Source organism: Dendronephthya gigantea, unplaced genomic scaffold (genome assembly GCF_004324835.1).
Source record: "Dendronephthya gigantea isolate DGI-Jeju-01 unplaced genomic scaffold, DenGig_1.0 000013F, whole genome shotgun sequence".
NCBI lineage: Eukaryota > Metazoa > Cnidaria > Anthozoa > Malacalcyonacea > Nephtheidae > Dendronephthya > Dendronephthya gigantea.
This window is the reverse complement of record NW_021163023.1, coordinates 2195887-2217882: the sequence shown is the minus strand read 5'-3', so window position 1 is coordinate 2217882 and position 21996 is coordinate 2195887. Positions and strand designations below refer to the sequence as shown.

The following is a 21996-nucleotide window of genomic DNA, read 5'->3' as shown; positions in this document are numbered from 1 at the left end:
CTCGCCAAATCTATATTTCTCTCGCCCTGACAGATAGTATTACCGTCTTTGTGTATACCTATATATATAGGAACAGCAGAACACCAATCTCGCGTATGCATGCATGTAGCTCTTTTATGTATAGACTCCTGTGTTTTGGATCCTGGATATCACAAACAGTCCCTTCATGGCAAAATGCTCTTGTTCCTTACTATATCGTATAGATGCTCAAAATGCCCCCATGCATGTTCAAAGGGCTTCGAACGTGAGATAAAAAATAAATAAACATCTTGCAATATTCCGTCCAGCTGTTCAAAACCAGACGAAATTCAAGATGATATTACGAATCCAATTCAAAGTCATTTCGAGCCCATTTTTTTTCTTCACAAGTGTTTGAACTAGTTGTAAATAGTTGAGTTTGAAAATTACTCCGAGATAAATTGGTCGGCAGAAATTAGATTACGTTGTCTCATTTTATGGCCTATACTTAGTATACTATAACAGCTCGTCTTTGTCAAAGGTGACAATTCATGTATAAGACAATCCCTCGTTTAAAAAACCCCATCGCATTAGCGAAACCACTCACAACGCCGAAATACGTACATTTCTAGGATTAATTCCGACCCCATGCATTGTAACTGCTTCATCTTTTAAGGTCTGTGTACACAAATATAGTTGCGTATTTAGAACCCGTTTACATCTATAATTTTATCCGCGATTTTAGACGCTTTTTTTTTCTTTTAATCGATCTGACCGAATAGACAAATTACACGGCGACGGGTGTTCAAATACAAAAGACTTAAAGCATCGGAGAAAACTATTCGCTCGTTTCATTACATTCAAACTCGCAGGAAAAGATTGTTTGAATCGCGTTTATAGACGAGCGCATTTTATATAGCCACGAATCCGACCCAAATTGCTGACAAAAGCATTTGCATAGGATTAAGCGTTTTTCCCTAATGCGTCTCGCCCTATGTTTTATGTTTACCGTGAAGGTTGATGTTCAGCGAAAACAGATGACGCTGCTAAAGTATAATCCATATCTTCAAGTGCGTGTCTTGACTTTAGTTTAGCCTTGTCTATACGACAGTCTTTTATCAAACGGCTGATATCAAAAGGCACTTCTATTATATATATATACGAGCCACTTTCTCCCCATATTATTCTGACGATATATTACCACGTTTCAACGGTTTAAACGATCCTAATCCATACGCAAAGCCTACATTATATATCGCGATATGTCGATAATGTAAAGTGTAAACGGATCTGAGTGTTAAGTACAGTCAAGCCCCGGAACATGCTCGTTCGTATCGTTTACGTAATGCTATAATACCGGCAAAACAGAACCTTAATAAACCATAAATTGTCGATGAATAAAGGAATACACTTTATCATTAATCAAGTGGACTGTCTGCATGTTGAAAGAATTATTGTGTTTTGCACAGGATGAAATAAGCAAATGGTAGAGAAATATGCCAAAGAAATAATCGAATTAATGTCGCACGTTCAGATGTATTTATCAAAACCCAACACTAGGATATTTAATCTTTCCTACGCTTTATAGAGTTATTTGAAGTGAAGTTAACACATCATAAACGATTCATATCTTGTTATGACCAAAACATTAATCATATATACACAATTCTTATCATTCTTATATCCGATAGACATAGTGAACACAAGCCTTTATATACTATATATATATTCGTACATATTTGAGACCTATAATATATGAACTCATGTGAAATTAAAACACGTTAAGGCGATCAATTTATAATACTTCGTTCAAATAAAAAGATAGATTCCCCGAACCTGCCAGAAATCTATTGTATTCGTCTGAATTTAACTTAAGAAACTAGCAGAATCGTTTCAAGTTCAGTACGTTCACACACACATGCATGCATTTGTTAAAATACAACGCTCTTATCAAATAAATATATATCCTACTTGGATTAATTTATGTACATGCCTATTTACAAAACACATTTCTACAACAGCGACAGATTCTCCAATATCTGATTAAGGACCAAATTCTTGCGACATTTTCGCAGAGTCACTCCGTTTTCCATTAAAAGATTACGTTCCATTTCCTCGCAAATGGCGGCTCTACGTCGGGCGAAAGTTTCGCACGATACTAAAAGATCGGAGTCTGATCTTGAACGTCTGCGGCCCATAAATGCCTCTGAAGGTGGTTTGAAGTCTAAGTACTCATTTCGCACAACAAGTCCATTAATCTTCTCCAAGCTTGAAGATCGCTCGGAAATTTTCGGCGGCTTTCTTTCGTTCGTAGCCGTAGGAGTAAAACACTGGTCGCTTTCAATGCTTGTCGTCGAACCTGCGAGTCTACGATGTCTGTATTCGCCGTCTTGATTGAGGTAACGTCGTTGTCTCCTCCAATTGCCCACCAATCGATCGACAACATTTTTTAAACGCGGCGAATTTTGACTTTTAGCATTCGTCTCGTATTCCTCGTCGTTCGCCAGTACGTGAAACGGTATTTTATTCGGACGAACCATAATGTTTGTGTGCACCTTTGTGGACATCTCAGCCCTCAATGAAGGTTTGAGGTAATAAACACGAGCTTGGCAATATATACTGAACGCAACGGCACCGGATAAGGAAATATATTCGCTTCTAGTTGTCTATCGCTCCTTCAGCAAGCAACGTGCGTCGCCAATCTCATTTTAATCGCACGAAAAATTCGTCTAAGCAATCTGCACGAACGAGCTGTAACATTAGATTTCATGTCATGTTGTTTTCGAGTCTGAAGCGTAACCCTACTGGGAACTAAATGCAAATATTTTGTTATATATTCATTAGATACGACCGGATTATTATTCTCACCGGTTGTGAAGCTACGTGTGAATTCCGGGGGGAGCTCCTTGAAAGATCACCTGCTGCGAGTCAATCGACAAGATAAGATTGTTTTTGTTAGAAAGATATCATTAATTCCCGAAACACGAGTCAAATTTCGTACTGTAATCTTTCGTTTGCCCCGACGAGTTTGTCTAGATCTGTTTGGGTTTTGAATAACGAGCTCGGAGGCGTTTTGATACTTTTAACAGCTTTGGGAAATTGATTTTGGCAAGTGGGCTAACTGCCATTAAATATTCAAAGGTACGGTCGACGCGAGGAGAATGGGCAATGTTTGTTCGCACACTTGTGTTGTTTGGCCAACGACATTCGCACTTAACACCTAATGAAAGCGAAAACACATTATGATTATGACAATTTCGCCCCGTCAGACGTGAGAGCCACTTGATAAGTTGATATTACAGCCATGAATCATTCGCCCGCGCGGAAGTAATGATGCGGCCAGCGGACTTATGGAAATCGTTCTTTAAAATGATCAGATTCTCAGCTGAAAGCTGAACGCGAGCATGTGACGGATAATGTAAAAAAGCAGAAAATATTACGCTCCAAAATATAGAAAATTCTTCGTTCGTTTCAAGGCTTTCTTCCTTTCGTTTATTGTAGGAGGTCTTACACAAGTGCTATATTAAATATGAAAGAGGTTTAACCATAGAAGGGTCTTTCGCCGCTAGCTTATCTTCGAAGATTGTCACCAAAATCCAACCGCAAAATATTTGGGCATTTCGAAGTGGAAAACAGAATTCTGTCTACATTTTGACTGCTATTGTGTCCTGACACGCGAACCCCGTAGCCATAAAAGGGTATAAACTTATCTCACGATTGTCACTGGCAATATACCTCCCGGATTTCAGAATACGACATGAGAATTCCTTTTAAATTTTCACTAGAGTTACTACCTTAACTTGTCTTAATTTCATGTCTGCCGTGAATGGCTGTTCACAACACAATCTGGGCTTTCTTCTTTCCAGGTAATTCCAACTACACTAGGACATCTAAGACACAAACCAGATAATTCACCGTGCAATTCCCAAAACACGCATGTTTGTCTATGTATAATCTTGGAATGAGCCATGCGCGAGGGTGTAGCCATAGAGATGTTGTTTAAAAGGTAATATATATCATTCACGGCGTACCCATACCAAGAATTCGGGCTAAACGGTGATCATTATTCCCAATTATTGGCATTTTATGTTGCAACCTGCTAGAAATCAGAAACCATATAAGGAACTAGGAAACTGTCAGTTGAATATCCCGAAGCAAACAATATATTAGCTACATGTCATAACATAGAGTTCAAGACAATTTAGACAAGATCTGTATTCAATCCGTGATTCGGGCATTCCATTAGCTTACTTCTTGTGGAGAGAACGTGAAATGATTTCCGCATTCCGTCGTAGAGATAAAGGCGAGAAATTCATTGTTTTTCAAGAGTCAAGATTAATTACACAGGCAGAATCATTCATGTTTTTAAATATTTTTCCTGGAAATTGACACAGTTTGTTCGTGATGTTATCACCGAAGACCCTACCCTGTCTGCTCGTGGGTGTCACAAGAAGAAAAACATTGACACTTTTATCACTGACAACGTTGGCTAATCAACGACTTAGTGACTCTCTCCCACAGACTCACTTAGTCATCGCCCTTTTGAGATATCATTCGTTCTACTGACATTAGTGAACTTAGAATGTGTCAAGTTTTACAATGCGGACTTCTGGAGGAAAATCTATCGTTATCCACGACTGTTTCACAGCACCGAGTCATACATGAATGAAAATGATATAGTGTCTAGTTTGTAAACAAAGTCTAAAGCGTTTCTAAAACGAAATAAAATCCTCAAATGTGTGTCCACCCACTACATCACGTATACATCAAAATTTAATGCAACTTAAGCTGGATAATAGGACGGAGGGGTGCCGTTTTTCCATGGAACGTCACGTGTACTTGAAACGAAACTGCAATTGACCAGTATTCGTCACTTCCAAACCGCATCCAATCTCATTACAATGTAAGGTTGCTCAAATCGGCATATTACTACCATTTGCGTTCAAGCTTGCGGCGTGCGATTTTAAAACGTACGTTTCACGTTTCAAAACGTAGGTTTGCCGTTTCAAAACGTACGTTTTGTCACGCCCCCTTTCATGTTTGGGTTATTTGTAAATACGGTTTTAAAATACTGAATGCAGCTATTTGAAAAGAGAAAATTGCGCATATATAAGTTTACTTTTCTCACAGAATAAGGTTCCATTTGTAATTCTTGTAAAACACTTCCGCAAACGTTACAAATGTAATAAACCTATTTTTGGATATTAGCTAAGTTCGTTTGAACTTCAAAAACATGTCAATTTCATTGTCTAAACATGGCAGGGGGCGTAACAAAACGTACGTTTTGAAATGGCAAACGTAACGTTTTGAAACGTTAAACCTACGTTTTGAAACGTGAAACGTACGTTTTAAAATCGCACGCCGCAAGCTTGAACGCAAATGGTAGTATGGCGTTGTCAATTTCGATTTTCGCTTTCACGTTTGACTGCAAGCTGTAATTAGCTGGTTATCAGCAACGAACACAAGGATCTAGCACCCACGTAGTATTACAACAGGGATTAAGATTGTGTTGGGTGAACTCTTAAATCGTGTTTTAGATATGCATGTTAAAATGTGCGATATATCAAATCTCTGAAGTGTGTGATAGGCAACTTGCCATGTTTATTATCAACCCGAATATTCAATCCGGAAAAGGCGTTGCTGGCAGACGTAGTGATGTTTGTAATGTGCTTTCTTTGCACTTACAGCCGAACATCGCCGCTATATTGCCTGTCAATATAAGCATTTTCGCTTGCTGCAGTTCAAAATGATTCGTCGACCTAGCTCAGTATGATGAAACGAGTGCTGGGTACCACTCAATGTTGCGCTTAATACAATAGCAGTTACATTGAGCGAAATAACAATCGTACACTTGTTACTCACCGTTTTACTTGACGGGGGAAGCGTCTAATTTAGCTGACCTCTGTTTTTCCGGCGTGTGCACTTTCACATGATGAATCAATGTCTTCCTGTGATGCAACGGAATCGCTATATCCCTAAAAGGAAGAACTAATGGTCTGTTCACACGATCCAATTTTGTTGGATCCAATTCACTTCTGATGGATGTTTTATAGTCTGTTGTCCTGTGATGTATATCAGCAGTAAATCCACTGAAGCCAATGTCAGTACTACGGCTTCACCAATAACCGACTGTATTTCATACCTCAGAAGTGAATTGGATCCAACAAAATTGGATCGTGTGAACAGACCTTAAGATAAACATACTATCGCTAACTCAGTTACAAATCACTCTCAAACCAGAGGGTCTTAAGCGAGCTAGAATATCAAACTCAAACAACGCCGAAAAAGTCGTACAACGTCATGCTAGGACAAGATTTTTTTAACCAGCTTGATTAATATCAACAAAGCGGCCTAAATTGATGAAAGATTCCAGAATGATTCATTCAGTCAAAGTGTGTAAAAAAAAGCATAGTTTGCAAAATTCAAATTGGTCACATTCTAAGCCAATAAGTGTAGAATTTAGTTCGACAAGTTATGCGGAACGTTATGGCTAATTGAATTTATAGACTATGCTTTTTACACATTACTGTCAGGAGAAACGATGCTACGGCTCTAGTGATAATATCAAAAATAAACAAAACTCTATCTCGCTTGAAAAATAAAACAGTTCCCCCTTTGAATATTCCTAGTTATCCTTCGTTTGCTTACGAGATTTTGGTGAAATTTTTTAGTGTTTACTTTTGCTATTCAAGAGAACAAGCTCAGTTGATCTTCTTCTTTTTCTATGTTTATTTTGTCACTGTCCGACATATATGACAGTTTAAAACGGTTTTGAAATACAGCCATGATGAAAAATGGTTTGTCTCGATGAAAATCAACTAAGATGGCGCGACGCTTGTCTGAGGAGCCAAGCTGATACGAGCCTTCAGAACTGCAATATATTAAATGCAGCAACATTGCATTCACAATTGATCAAGATGAATATTAAAATGTATCCAAATGTGGGGATCAAACGTGGAAGCGTCAGAGGAAGTCGTGTCGGGATAAAAGTTCAAGTGAAACTTTGGAGAGGAAATTAAAAACGAAACCGTTTCTGCTTACCTGTCATTTTATCAACGACAACGTCATACAGAGATTACATACTCCGGATATACAAAGCCTCTCCCTCTTCAACCATATATATTGTCATCAAACCGTTGCGCAATTCTGTATAAAAGGATAAATAAGATTAAGCAAGCCTTGACAACATTAGTCATGATAGTGAAATAATATGGCATCTAGTCCCTTAGAGGGACCACCGGGGAAGGTATATAGAATGCTATAGCTAGCTTTAGACTGTATTTAGCGAAGGAATTGGCCAATGTTAGTGTTAACTACAAGTTTTTTTACTTGTCAAAATTTATAGTCCAATATTTTATCGCTCGGACCCAATCCTGTTTTTCGTGTCACGCGGCTTGGCCACCACGGGACGTGAGTATAGAGACCTTTAGCTTGACGTTTACGGCAAACGCCAAACCGCTAACAAAGTTTGTGTTTTAACTTCACTCTCCTTAAGTAAGCGGCAATTTCGCTAAACTGGCAAACGTTCTACATAAAACTTGTGATGTTCAGCAGTAATGTAAGAAAGCAATAGACTATTTCTGATGTATTTAGAAAAGCAGCAAACTCAGCTTTGCCGTATATGTTTCACGTTCGCCGTATAAAATTTAATGCTTGAACGGCTGAGGGTGTATGCAGTCGTTCAAGCATTAAATTTTATACGGCGAACGTGAAACACATACGGCAAAGCTGAATTTGCTGCTTTTCTAAATACATCAGAAATAGCCTATTGCTTTCTTACATTACTGCTGAACATCACAAGATTTATGCAGAACGTTTGTAATTTAGCGAAATTGCCGCACACTTAAAGACAGTGGAGTTAAAACACAAACATTGTTGGCGGTTTGGCGTTTGCGGTAAACGTCAAACTAAAGGTCTCTTATATCGGTCATCTTCGGTATTTGCCCGACCGCAATGCATGTCAATCAATATTTCAAGTGGTTCTTGTTTACAAGAAGATGAAAGACACTCGCTGTAAAGATAAATACTGCACTGAAAGATGACGGAAGTCGTGAAGGGGCTGACAAAACCGCTATGTACATTTCACTTGACACTGGATGAAGTTCCTATCCCTAGTCACGGGAGATAAAATGATGATTATACGAGGAACACTTTAACTGACCCTATTAGAGCTTTGCAGTAGATATTAAGCTAGGTTAGGCTTCTTTAGTAAGTGGTATAAATATTGTTGGTTTGGATTGGCTTTTCCCCTGCACCAATGAGGATCAACACTGGATCTGTGAGAGAGATCCTTATTATTCCTTTAAAGAAGAACAATTTGGTACTGACAGACAAATCTGTGTATAAATGTGGTATACCATGTAATAGCCGAAAATAATTTCGCAGGTTTCGACCTAAGAAAGGAGTGACAACACAACTCGAAATGCCCCGACGAAGCCCAATTGGGTCGAACTGTCGAGTCAGTTGACAAGGATAAACTTTAATTTAAGTTTCCTCCTGTAGTAACATTGGATCAATAAGAGATGATCCTTACTGGACCTCTAGGAAAACAGTTTAGAACTGATAGAGTTATCCAGTATGAATAAAGTTAGTTTAGTTTAGGCTTCCTCCTGTAGCAATAAGAGATGATCCTTACTGGACCTCTAGGAAAACAGTTTAGAACTGATAGAACTATCCAGTAGAAATGAAATTAGTTTAGTTTAGGTTTCCTCCTGTAGTAACACTGGATCAATAAGAGATGATCCTTACTGGACCTCTAGGAAGAACAGTTTAGAACTGATAGAGTTATCCAGTATAAATAAAGATAGTTTAGTTTAGGTTTCCTCCTGTAGCAATAAGAGATGATCCTTACTGGACCTCAAGGAGAACGGCTTTGGATTAGGAGCAATATAAAGTCAGTTTAGTTTGACACATTCATGCCTAAGGCGATATGTGGTAATATTGATTGGCACTGTCGCACGCTTGTAAGATTTGATGGCTTCCAGAGACTGGGGTACGACAATTTGTCGTAAACTCGCGTTATTAAATAAAACCTGTCCCTCGGGGGACAAATGGTGTCTGCTTTTATCATATGTCTGCTAATTAGTCTGTTAATTAGTATGTGAGGCTCATTAAATCTAATTTTCACGCACTGTCGTAAATATATAATCAATTAAAGGTACTTTAAAATGAGGTTCAGTAAGGATCATCTCTTATTGATCCAGTGTTACTACAGGAGGAAACCTGAACTAAACTAATCATTTTTAAACTGTACTTCCTAGAGTTCGAGTAAGGATCATCTCTTATAGCTTATTGATCAAGTAAAGATTACTACACCGGTGGTGAAGAGGCGTATTGTGTCACCAACTGTAAACGCCATCATGGAATGTATGTTAATGTTGCAAGCGAAAGAAAAATTGCTCTTTTTGACCGCGTTTTTGAGAACTAATCTGGAAAAAAAGCTTTAAAAATTTCCGAGCAAAAAACCTCCAACGCCGCAACATCATATATAATTCACCTTTCAATCAACGGTTTATCTCAATACGATAGTTTATTTGATACGATAATCGTGTATTACCCAATTCGCATTTTATGCAAATCAATTTCCGTCTTTCCTTCCGTTTCCGGTGCATTATTGAATCGCATTAAAGGTGAATACCAGTAAATCCTGTTTATCAACATTACGACGCCATAATACGCGCGGTGCAGGCAGTAGCGCGTTCATTGAGGCATCGGAATCGGAATTCGGAAAGGCGAGTTTGGAGTACCGCCAAGATTGCGGGATGCAGGTTTCCTGGGCTTAATGCATCTATATTTCTAGGCTAGACAACCAGTTGTCTGTTGGTTGTCTCGTTGTTTTCTCAGGCCAATATTGCCAGTGACTCATGCATAATCCTGGAAACTAGATTTGCCGCCATTTTGGTGTTCGAAATTCGCTATTTCCGGTGGTCGCGTGGAAGGATTGCGCCATCTAAGTTTTTACACATGTCTGAGGTGGCACTTATCTACAGCGTACCAAACTTGGAGTTGGCTCGGTCGTCTATGGCATTTATGTCACAATTCAACGACCCATTAGCTAAAAACTCTCCCGCATTACGCAATAAATTACAAGCAAAATGACGCATTGATAAAATACCCTGTGATGGCTGTTAAGCTTCGTGACAAAGCCCATGAGGTCAAGTGCAGCTCGGATTACAGGCGTTTTAAAGCATACACAAATCTTTTCGGCAAAACGCTTCCTGATTTAAAGTATTTAGTACGATTACAACGTATCCTTTCTGGGGTTTAACATACGCAGTAACTTCTAACATCGTCAGAACTGCTTTCTTTATACTTTTGCATTGCGATACATCACGTTGAATTGTGATATTTAAAAAAAATTATTATCCACTTGTGCAAAAGAACTATCGTCATAGGCTTCACTTGGAGCACGTTTTAGTTGCCCAATAATGGTTGTGGGAATATGCTTTTCCATTTTCTTATGAAAATTGTTGTAACCTAGTTAGTTTTTAACTATAATAAGGCTAATTCTTTACAGAAAGCGATTTATTAAGCATTCCAGGTGTAACATTTTCGTAATATGTCAGGGTATATAATTTCATCTTGTTACAATGCAGGCAAAAAATATGAATATTTCAGTCAGCAAAAGCGATTTAATAGCCTCATCAACATTCAACATGTCTTTGCGAAAGTACGTCATGGCATATAGGAATATATTAACCCTGCTGCACTGTAGCATCATCCGTGGGAAAACATTCTCACTGTAGTGATTTATGAGAATTTCGCCTGATATTTACCTAAACCTTCTATGAAATGATTGAAGCCTCGATCCTTGAGATCTTGTACATTTCGAGCAAGGCTGACTGCAATATCAATACCCAATATATTGAAATTTTCCTTTTTAGTTTTTAGTCTAAAATCGCGTGACGATTAGCAACCCAAATAGGCAATATAACTTTTAACTTCATATTCTGAGAATTTCTCCGAATTGAAAACTAAATGGCCGAGTTGAAGATGATTTCTGCGCAAATGAGCGTCTTTTCTTAAAACGTCGTAGTTTCTTAACACCATAGTTACATGACTTACATCTGTGTTGAAAAATATCAAAAGCACTTTATTTTGTAGACTGATGAAATACAGAAAGACCGTTAGTAATGTATTCGTTAAAGTCTGTTTAGCTCTCAAAAGCACCTAAAGATGGCTAGTGCTCAAGTTTTATCATAATTCGAATTGCTTTCTTAATTTCTTCTCAACTCTGACCCGTTCGTACACAGCGGGTGCTTTGAATATGAATCAAAGATATCGCGTTACACTGTCACACGGCTTAAATAACTAAGATCGCAATTGCACAGACGAAAGCTCTTCAAAATATCATTTCGCATTCACACAGTGAAAAGTCGACATATATTACTTGGGAGAGGTATGCGAAACGATAAACGTGGCTTCGCAGTCCGTGTCTAGCTCTGTGTATATCGCCGTTACAACTGGGAATGTCCTTCGCAAATTGTACAAAGACTACAGCGTGAAATGCGAATTAATGGTGTTCAATGATTATATTATGGCAAATATGCGTTGATGCTTCGTATCGCGGAGTTGAACACAAGTTTTTCAACGATTTGGCTTTTCGTATGCTTATAATAGACAAGATTTTATATAGTAAACAGTTTGCGATATGTTAATGTTTGAAAAGTGAGTGAGAAATATTATCACGTAACCGTTGGTTCTATACAGCAAGACACTTTGTAAATACAAGATTTGAAACCCTGTTGGGATTTATAAGAAAGCGAGGTCAACATGATGCGAAAGTTTTCCAGACACATGTCTCTAAGGAGACGACGAGGTCGATATGTATTATTGAGCTGTAGCGATTCTCAACTACACTGCGACAGGACCTCAGAATCGGATGTAAAAGCGGGGAATTTTCGAAGCCCGACCCTAGAGAACTCGAACACATCAACACATGGCGTTTCGCAACCAAGTAAGCCATGGTATAAGTTTTTGCGACGAAAACGCCGTCGTGAAAGCGAATCGACGCTAGTTCGCGAGGAGGAAGCATGCACGTTTGCTTCGGAACTAACCGAGGATTTTGAGGTAGCGACCGAAGTCTCACCTTGTCACGATGTGGAAGGCACTTATACCGGTCACGCAAGACGCTCGAGTGCATCAGGTATGGGTCTACGGAATGTTGACACGAATGGAATTTTAACTGCAAACGATAACCCGTTCGTTCCGATGCACACGCCGAACTTATCCGATTTGAGGCCTGCGCATTTGGAGGGACGTAGGTTCGCGATATGCGAGGAACTCGAACGAGAGATTATCATGAACGATGGCGTGAACTTAAGAAAGAGTAGAAAAAACCTAGTTATCAGACAGGTCCTGCATGATTTGCTGCTGTTGTGACATGTGCGAGACGATACTACGGCAAAAGAGTTAAACGTTAAACTCGCTCATCGCTGTTAGTCCGTGAACGCGCGCGCATAAAATTCTAATCACGGATATTGCACGTTTACCGGCAAGCTTGTGTGTTTATGAACGAATTTCGTCTTGATGACGATTCCTGGAGTTGAAGTCGCTCGCTGCGCTTGGGATAAATGTATCAACATCTATATTGCGGTTCCCCTAATGTCCCATACATCAGCGCAGGTATTCCTCGAAGACATCAAGCAATGAAATGTATATATATTATTGCATATATATATTATTGCATGCACGTTGTATATAAAATCATTCATACACAGTCAAGATGTCTCAGATTTCCTGTTTGCATTCAACGTAGCATAATATCGTGTCATTGACTGATCTGCCAAGTTATTTTATCGGTCTCCGAGCCCTTAATTATGTTTTTTTCTCGCCACAAATTAGTACCTTGTGTTTGAGCCAAATCGCAAACACAGGGCTGAAATGATCACGTTTTTGCGCTAAATGTGATTGCGTTGTGCTGCACGACCAAGACAAAACGTCTTGCATCTCAAGGGGTTTTATCGAGCGAGCAATGGAGATAGTCTCTCCGTTGATGTACGTTGTCGGTCTGATATTTAATACACGCATGTACGTACCATTAATTAGCGATATCTAAGAAATATAAGTAATCCATAAGCGAGGACATCACGAATCCGGTAATATCCAATGTTACATTGACTGGACAAGCGGGAGTTTGAAGGGACGAAGCTATACCGTATAGGTTGATGTTATTTTATACAGAGTTCTGATAAATACACAGCTGGGTTTTCATATAACAATCGCTCTGGTTTTTGTGACACATAAACTCGTAATCATGGACAATTATTGCGATTGGAGCCAAACAAAGACTGAACTGAACTCGCTGGCCTTATATTTAAGTAAATTCTTTTGACTAAAAAGTTATTGCGCAGACAAAAGTATCACGCAAAAATCATTGTCACCAGGTGAAAAAACCCCAAAATATTTTATATATTCAAAATATTGACAACTTTCCAAAAGTGAAATGTATACCTTTTGATGTTTGAAAAAGCCATTGAACGCAGTTGTCAACACGACACGATTGGGTCGATTTTTAAGATATAAGCTTTTAAAATTTTGGCATCCTAGGCTTTTAGACAGCGATACGAAATCAATATAGACTATATTCGATAAACGGTACGTGTTGAACTTTATACATCTGACGCATGATAGTGTAAACCTGTCTTCATCACGAGTTCATGACCGACTAGCTTCGTGTGAATGCATGAGGAAGATTACGAGAGATTTTCGAAGTGCACTTGAGCAGGAATGAAAGAAAACTATGCCAAACTCACAAACAGGACATCGTTCTAAGTTGTGGCAAAGTTTAGACAAATCTAACGCGTTTCGTGCAAACAGCAGATAAGAATTCGTGCTTAAACTGTAAAAAAATCACGATTAAATTCGTGGCAACAATCATCGCTTCTAATCTACGCGCTTAGCTCTTGGATCAAGACAATAACGGTTAAAAAATACATCTTGTTAAGGGTACGTGCAAGTACGTTGAATCGAGCCATTCCAGAGTTCCACTCAGTTTAATCCCAACCTAATTGATGTCGAAGGTAAGGGTATAGGGATACGATGACACAGTATATATACCTGTATATAACGGCAACGTTCTAAGCGCGCGTATCGCATTGCCACTGCATGTGGATGTTTAATTTCAAATGTGTTTGGATTGCATCAAAATCATGCAATGACATGAACTGCTAAACATCCGGCAATTTGTGTTCCGGAAGCGAAATTGATTGACGACGCAATGTCAGCGTGTTCAAAATGTACATTATTAAGACTCTGCAATGGAAATCTCGTTCATGAGCCAAATAAAAAAAAACGGTGTTCAACGGTATTCGAGTTAATTGGCATTTTTGAACTAATAGTCAACAGCCTTATCATGTTGTTGTTTTTATGCTACGATTAACTCGAGACAAATCTGATTTATAAGTTGTTAGTTAATTGGCTTGGATGGTTTAAACTATCATTCCAAACATTTGACTGGCGAACGCACGCTCGAGATTTCGAAATCAAATTACGGAATCACATTATATTAAACGGCTCGTCAACAGTTTGTACATTTTAACCAACTCATTTGGGGCCTTTTCAAAATTTTCGAGAAGGTTTGAACCGCCTTTAAATGCCATGTCAACGTTTTTAAACCATTTCAACCGGATGATGGCGGATCAGAGATTAAAAAATCGTCGTAGTCTGTGATTTAGTGTCTGGAATTTTAAGCGTTTTCGTGTTCCTACATGAAACGGGACCTTACTGAATGATATCGCGCGCAAGCCTTCACGTGCTAGCATTCTGAGCTCACAAAGTAAAATACACGTTGACAGCCAAACCTTCACCTCAAATCTTTCTTTATCTCTCTACGTACGTAGTATTAAAGGCAGCAAACCAACATATACAACGACGCAAAATTTCCACTTCCCAAACTACATTCGTTAACACTAAACTGAAATATTTTGAGTGACATTTCCAGCGTTAACTGAAAACGCAATTTTGTGCAAATCGTATAGCTAATAAGGCTTTAAATAAGCTGTTGTGTATAATCCTTAGAACATTCGAGAAGCACTGTGATTTGCGGCTTTTCAAAAGTACGTTGGGCGGTGAATTACGAAATGTAGACGCTCTGAAATAATCTACCACTTCAACAAAAGGACAACCGATTAAAATTCTCTCACGACTGATAAGATGTGACAAAGAAAACGACTTTTGGAAAAGCATTCAACAAGGAACACAGTATAGAAGACAAGCTCGACATGCAGGGGGCGTTTTTACAAAACCTTTTGCACAACTTACAAAGAAAGCAATACAATTCTGTTTCACCGACACAAGCCATTCTGTTTTGAGACATGCACCTCTTAATGATGGCTGAGTGGAAAAACTCTATCACGGATGAGACACTTGCTTTTTCAGCCTAATTTGTAACGGGCTGGGCTTTTTTTTTCTTGGGAAAGTTTAAAACTATTTTTATTAGTTGTAATATGTGAAGCATTCTCCTAAGCCACTAGAAACTTTAAAAAAAGTTGCCTTTTGTCTATCCATCAGTAATGACACCAATCATCTTTAAGAGTACATAAGAAAATTTATAACATAAATCATTTCTGTAACATAAATCATTGCATTGCAGCTAAACGCTTTTAAAACGTTTCAACAATTTGTGTTTCAGACGTAGACGGCCCAAAACCTTTACTCGGTTCTAGTGCTTTCTGAATACGCCAATTTCAAACTCATCTTTTAGGCAACATTAGCGGGCACATGGCTCCACTGCCACAGACAATGCGAGGTATTTTATCAAGGAAGACCACGACATGCAATTACCTGGCCTGTTTTTGTGACACTCGAGAGCTACGATGCTAATTGTTCATGGGCATATGCATTCGACGAACTTGGTGAAAAGACGCTTTGAAATGAGGTCATCGAAAGTTGCTGGGGAAATTCTCAAACATCTCATGTTACCGCTTTAGCCAGGGTATGCACAAGGATTTCAACAGTTATACATCGTCTGACAGCCGAAGGGAGAACGATTAAACTTCTCACCCCGGAAAACCTTAAGATGTCCATCTTTATCCGACCAGATTGTCGAGATTGATATTATCAGTTGCGACGACAGGGGGGGCGAAGGGTGGTTCGGCATGGCACCTCACCCTAGCCGGAGCCAAAACGGGTCAGAGGACTTGCGTTCAGGGCTTCAGGCCCGGCAAGAATTGAATACAAGGAGACAATGGCTGGTTCTAGATATGGACAAGAATAGAGGGGCAAAAACAAAACCCAACACAACAGCCAAAGCTCTATCGCAAAATGTTAAACTGATCGAGAAACGCATGTAAAATTGAAAGAAACTGACTGAAAGAAAGACTTTCACACACACTCGCTTGGTTATAGTGGTTTTTTCCCAAGGAAAGGTGTGCGTGGATGAAAAAAGGGAATCAAAATCTATATTTTTAGAGCTTAATCAATAGTGAGTGCTGTTGCCAATAATGAGACTGCATGCCCTCCGGGTACGAACGGGTGCCCATGCAGGACTTTGTCATCTATAGAAGATATATAACATAAGAGCTCAGAGCAATTCGTGTCTAGCCAACCAAGGTATTAATTTTCCTGAAGATCGCCTACCATTTAGGGCTCGGGATAATGTATAAACAACGAGAGTCGAGAAATAAGGATGGAACGTGGACGGTCAGTTAGTTTTAAAAGTTTATACCAGGATGGTTCCGACATAAATATAGACGAAAGATTAGGTTTCAGGGATAAAAAATACAAGGGTTATGAGGAATATTCACTTGAAGATCTTACCAAGTGCTATTGTTATTTATGGCCTTATCTGTGCAGAATATTTAGAATACTACGTCGAGAGTACTCTTATTAAGATGAAAAGATAAAAACCTCAAAGAAAGACATTAAAAATTGCGCCAAGATTGCAGGAACTGCCATGGTTACAGAGGTCAGAACTCTTCACGATATCGACTAAGCAAATTTACTTTTTATAAAAGCAGTTAGATCTTAAGATTGGAACTGATAGCATCTTTCCTCGGCTCAATGCATCAGATTTGGTCGGAGACAATAAAGATTTAAAGCAGGATACCTTTACAAGTGCAGTGTTAAAGGTGAAAAGTGCACGTTTAAAGCCTGCAAGTATACCATTAGCGTGCAGAGATTCATAAATTTAGTAAAATATTGTTATATGGTTAACACATTAATCATTTTTCAAATGCATCTTTAATGGCCTGCGCATTGGGGACGGGTCAATTGACACTCAAACTCTCAAAGAGACTTATGGCATTAACGAAATGAACAAGATTTTTTTCATTCTATACTGCTCGAGCTTGTAAGAATAGCTCATTCTAAAATCTGTTTCCAACTTGAGTTGGCATATCATCTTTAAATGCATGCTATAACTGTAGGCAATTCCATCGTCCATTAGATGCACGTCTTCAAAGGTGACGAACCAGGAAATGTTGTCACCTTACTTGGTAATTGTGATTTCCATACCTGATCTGATCGTGAAAATAGACTTCATAAAACTAGTCACCATCAAACCAATTTAAAAGATTTATTATACATATTGCATTTGATACAAATAATAGGTAATATGTTTGAACAAACAGCCTGAGGTACCATGAACCTCATCGGTTTCAAACAGCACCGACGATCAATGACATATGAGAACCGAACTTAAGATTATGGAACCTGCGTTTATCAGTATTTACAGGTTATAACACTACTCCATAGAAGCAAATTACATTCAGGATTTACAACTTGTGAACTCTATATACAATTAACAAGTTTCAGATGGTATGCACTTCAAACAAAGCCTTAAAATATACCTCTTGAAAAACGTGGCATTTAAGAACTCAACTACAATGCCTGTTTCCCACTGGATCGTATAGCTTTATTTCAACGCCATGCGTCTCTGGCTGTGTCGAAGCAACCAGTCGTAGTTTACAGCATTAGGAAACGCTTCGCTGTACGAATGAACAGGAAAACAAGCCTAAGTTTAATCGACATGAATCGAGCTTACTTTGCCCCCTGTGATATCTGGGGAGAACTTAAGTCTTTAGGATTACATTTTGTCAGCACCTAAGTTCGTGAATAGCGATCGTTACTGGCGTTCCATATTGCTTAGATAGTGTATACATGTGTACTATGCACTCAAAATTTTTACCATACAAGTTTCTACGTGAATATGCATCGAGGAAGATGAAGAAAAAAACATCTTTAAGTTCACATCAGATAAGGTGAACTTCATGCTACACACTCAGAACCTTATCGCTCAACTATTCGGATTGATAAAACTATACACATGATATTTATACACATAACCCGGCTTCTTAGAACTAATTCAGTACAACAGACTATTCATATTTGTCACTGTTTCCCGCTTTGTTTCTTAAACTTTTCTACAAACTTGTAAACAGCTCTCCCACACGACTTGAGTACCGACATTCTCAAAGCCATCTTGTAATCCGGCGATTAAGGTAAATGACATATTTAGAGTTCCAAAGTCCAGAAACGTAGTTTCTTCACATAGCAGAATCTTTTGAAAACTGTTAGACTAGTTTACAGTCTTAAACTACAGGTACACGTGTCGTTATACTAAGCGCTGTTCGTTCGTAAAAGGAGACGTTCCGTTCGAAAAACGGCCATGAGAATTAACGCTCGTTATCATTTTCATCTAAATATACGCATAGTTTTCCAGATAATCGCGTACGACCAGATTCTTATGGCCAGTAAGCAAACTTTCCCCGTTCTCCATGAACGTGTCTTTCTCCAACTCTGCACAAATTGCCAAACGCCTGGGTGAACCGGGAGAAGATGGCGTCGAGTTGATTTCGTCACATCGACGCGACTCGCCGGGCACATCCATGGGCATTGGCAACTGATAACTATCACTTTCAACAAAATCCAAGTCCTGACTTCCTAGGGATTTCGTCGACTCTGCGCTAGAAATCGTTTCGTAACTGCATTTTCTCTTAACGCTGTTGCTTTTCGACCTGCTCAGCTGTAATCCCGAACTGAATCGACGCCGTGTCGGCTCAGAATGAACGCGTTGCGTAGAGTACGGATTTGACACCCTGTGAAAACTCGACTTTCGGCTAAACAGCGAAAATATAGATTTGCCATGGACGTCGGCTTTGTGTGGCTGAAAATCGTATTCGTTCACGGACCTACTTCGTCGATACCTCTGTCTTAAACTGTTCAACATGCTTGTACGTCTTTCGCACCATACACACGAGTTGTGACAACCTCCTGATTCTCCGTTTAATCACTTGTTTAAACGTTTGATGTTCTTATGTAATATCCGACCTCATGGCACGAGACGAAACCCGGACCGGTAAACGGACTCCCAATTGGAATCTTTATGTATGGGAGCCCAACCAAAGATCTCAAACTCATTTCCGCAGGAAACAAAGTTCAAACCATAGATGCATGTAAATAGATCTCGAATTTTTAGAGAGAGGTGTGTTTACATAGATTTCACGAAATCCATTCAAGTTAGATCTATGATCGCCGAGCACACCTTGGTTGTCACTGGAGCGACTGTACATGAAAGCTGAATAGGATATATAGGGATATATAGGGATAAGAAGTAGGATATATAGGGATATACATATAGACTTATAGGGTTATGATAGAAAATATGGATTGTGTCAACTCAGATTAAATCCAGATTGAAGAAAGATGAGGAAATAAGTGACTGCTGCACTAAAATTGGTAGGTTTTTTACACAAATAACTATATAATCTTGTTAAGATTTACTAACGTCACTGAACTGAAGTTTTCAGGAAGATTATACAAGAATAACCTGTTTTCTAATCAACGGCGTCTGCCTCAGTTATTTTATCATATATATTTTTCATGGAGTTACTGAACAGCGGCAATTATCCAAACTGATGTCATGATATTCAAATTCAGAGAGACAAATGGGATATCGCATCAAGAGGATTCCCTCAGCGTCCCCGAGAAACCACACGTGTCTGTCATTTGATCCAGGCTTCCAGTTTCCACTCCAGAGTACATTCGACTCTTAGATTAAGAACCCCTAACTTAATGGTGGTTCTTTCTCACGGTCTGTTCCATGTAAGATGAAAAATTTAAACATGTCAATTCTCAGTCAAGTGCTGATAAGGATCACGAAGATATTTATTCTAGCAAGAACAGGACGGAGGTGGCCACTTGTCCAAAAATGATTATATCTTCTTTTGCAGCTCTGTGCAACATCAAATTATTATCAGGCCGGTCGAATTCATCATCGATTTTAATTTATAACGTCGTGATTAATTTAGGTTCAAAATAAATGTGAGGTCAGTTTTATTATCAGTTCAATTGCGTTCACGATAAGTCTCAGTTAACTATCAGTCTAGCTGCACCTCCTTCTGTTTACAAATATGAGTGACTCATCATTCAACGTTTAGAGAAATGCGATTTGTGAAAAAGAGCATTAGCATTCTGTACCAGGCGATTCGAAGGCAATTAACAGGTCGTTAATTAACAAGTGTCGCACGGATTTATTTAATAACCAACTTAAAATGATCGTGTGTGATGATGGTTATGTGTTAATGCTGATTCAATGATTATATTAATATTCTGCTTCGAAATTTGAACTTTTCATGCGTGGAAAATATTAGTTACATTACTTTGGTGATCACTTGATAAGCTTTATTTTCTATTTATAAACAATACGAAACATTAGGTTCAAGGTACTCTCATCAAACAGCACTTTAGATATGCTGCTATAAATTCATTTAGGTGATTCGACACGACTTACAACTTTGGAAATACATTTTGAGCGAGCACCCGTCTACAATAGAACCGTGGCTAGTGACAGTTTAAGCCCTGGGTCTAGACTAGACCATCAGACCATCGTTCCCAGGTTTTCCGCGTGCTGTAGTACGAAAAACGCCCATTCAATTCCCAGGTTAAATCAGGGGCCCGAAGTATAACGATATTCTGGGATATAGCTCTCTAGTCTCTCTATAAAGGCCTATTTATACTATGCGATCTTGTCGTATACGATTCGTACCCTGGCGTATGTGAACGTATGAACATAAGTTTAAATTCCACCCTGAACAATATGAATGAATATTGTGGCATAGGCCCTCTTTTGCATCTATCCGAAACTCTGATAAGTTTAAATGATATTTCCCAGCTTGTTTTCGTTTAGTTTCATATCCCATTTCGCGTATCTTGACTGTTATTATCGTGTATTGTGGTATTGTCTATTGTTCTTGCTGGATTTCCCCCATATGCAGAGATGCGAGAATTTAATATTAAAACTTCTAGTTGTAAGAGTTATTTGCCCCGAGTTCCAGGTTGTATTAGACATTGTGACATTTAATACCATTGCTACTTTTTGACTGGTAGCATTTGTTACCAAACGTTTGGCAAAACATCAATGAATCATTCGTACTTTAGAGTCGAAAGCGTGAATCATTATTTCCTTACATGAGCTCTCGACAGAACAGCGAGGTATTTTATACGTTAAATAATAAAATCCAGCTTACCTTTACGACGGCATGATATAACCTCGATTGTTTAACAGAAATGCACAAGTTAAGATCATAAGATGTTCATAGAATGCTGTCCACTGCCTTGAAGGGAATGCCATAATATTTCACTTTCAATGCCAATAGCGAACGCGAGATTTAACTCAACAAATACGGCTGAGATAAAGAACTTCGCGTGAAATATTCCAGACAAAGTTTTTGTCCACCGTTTGCATTATCAATTCATCGTATTTCCCACTGGATTTGATGAAAATCACGGATGTGATGTTAGAATAAGTTCTGCTTTGTTTGAGCGAACTTCGTTTCATCTTCTCTCGTCTTGTAATGGGCAGGCGTTGTTTAGCACGAGGTGAATTTTGACTTTTGAAATTAGGCTAATTCGCCATTGTAAAAAGGTAAAAACATGACATACGACGCCCGCGGGATTTCAATTATTAATCCCCTTTCTTTGTCATGAATTTCGTTTTATTATCTTGTCGCGTTTCGTCCAAAATCATAAGCTATGGCAGCTATCTTGGTGGACCCATTGGGACCATCACATTCAAAAGGATGAGTGATTTCATCTAAT

The 21996-nt window shown here is 38.8% G+C and overlaps 1 protein-coding gene across 9 annotated transcripts in view; it reads right to left on the bottom strand.

The window, feature by feature from the left end:
- Positions 1 to 21955, bottom strand: part of LOC114519458 — a 48651-nt gene extending 26696 nt beyond the window's left edge. For 6 of the 9 annotated variants that reach the window (XM_028539584.1, XM_028539591.1, XM_028539587.1 and 3 more), the window contains exons 1-3: positions 21426 to 21955; positions 7000 to 7104; positions 5821 to 5933 (exon numbers count right to left, since the gene is read on the bottom strand). The gene's annotated coding sequence lies outside the window, so the exon portion shown is untranslated. Of the gene's footprint in view, positions 1 to 967; positions 1251 to 5820; positions 5947 to 6999; positions 7105 to 7287; positions 7370 to 21425 lie in introns of those variants that run through there. The other 3 variants (XM_028539586.1, XM_028539585.1, XM_028539588.1) reach the window with 3 other exon arrangements.
- Between the last annotated feature and the right edge of the window lie 41 nt (positions 21956 to 21996).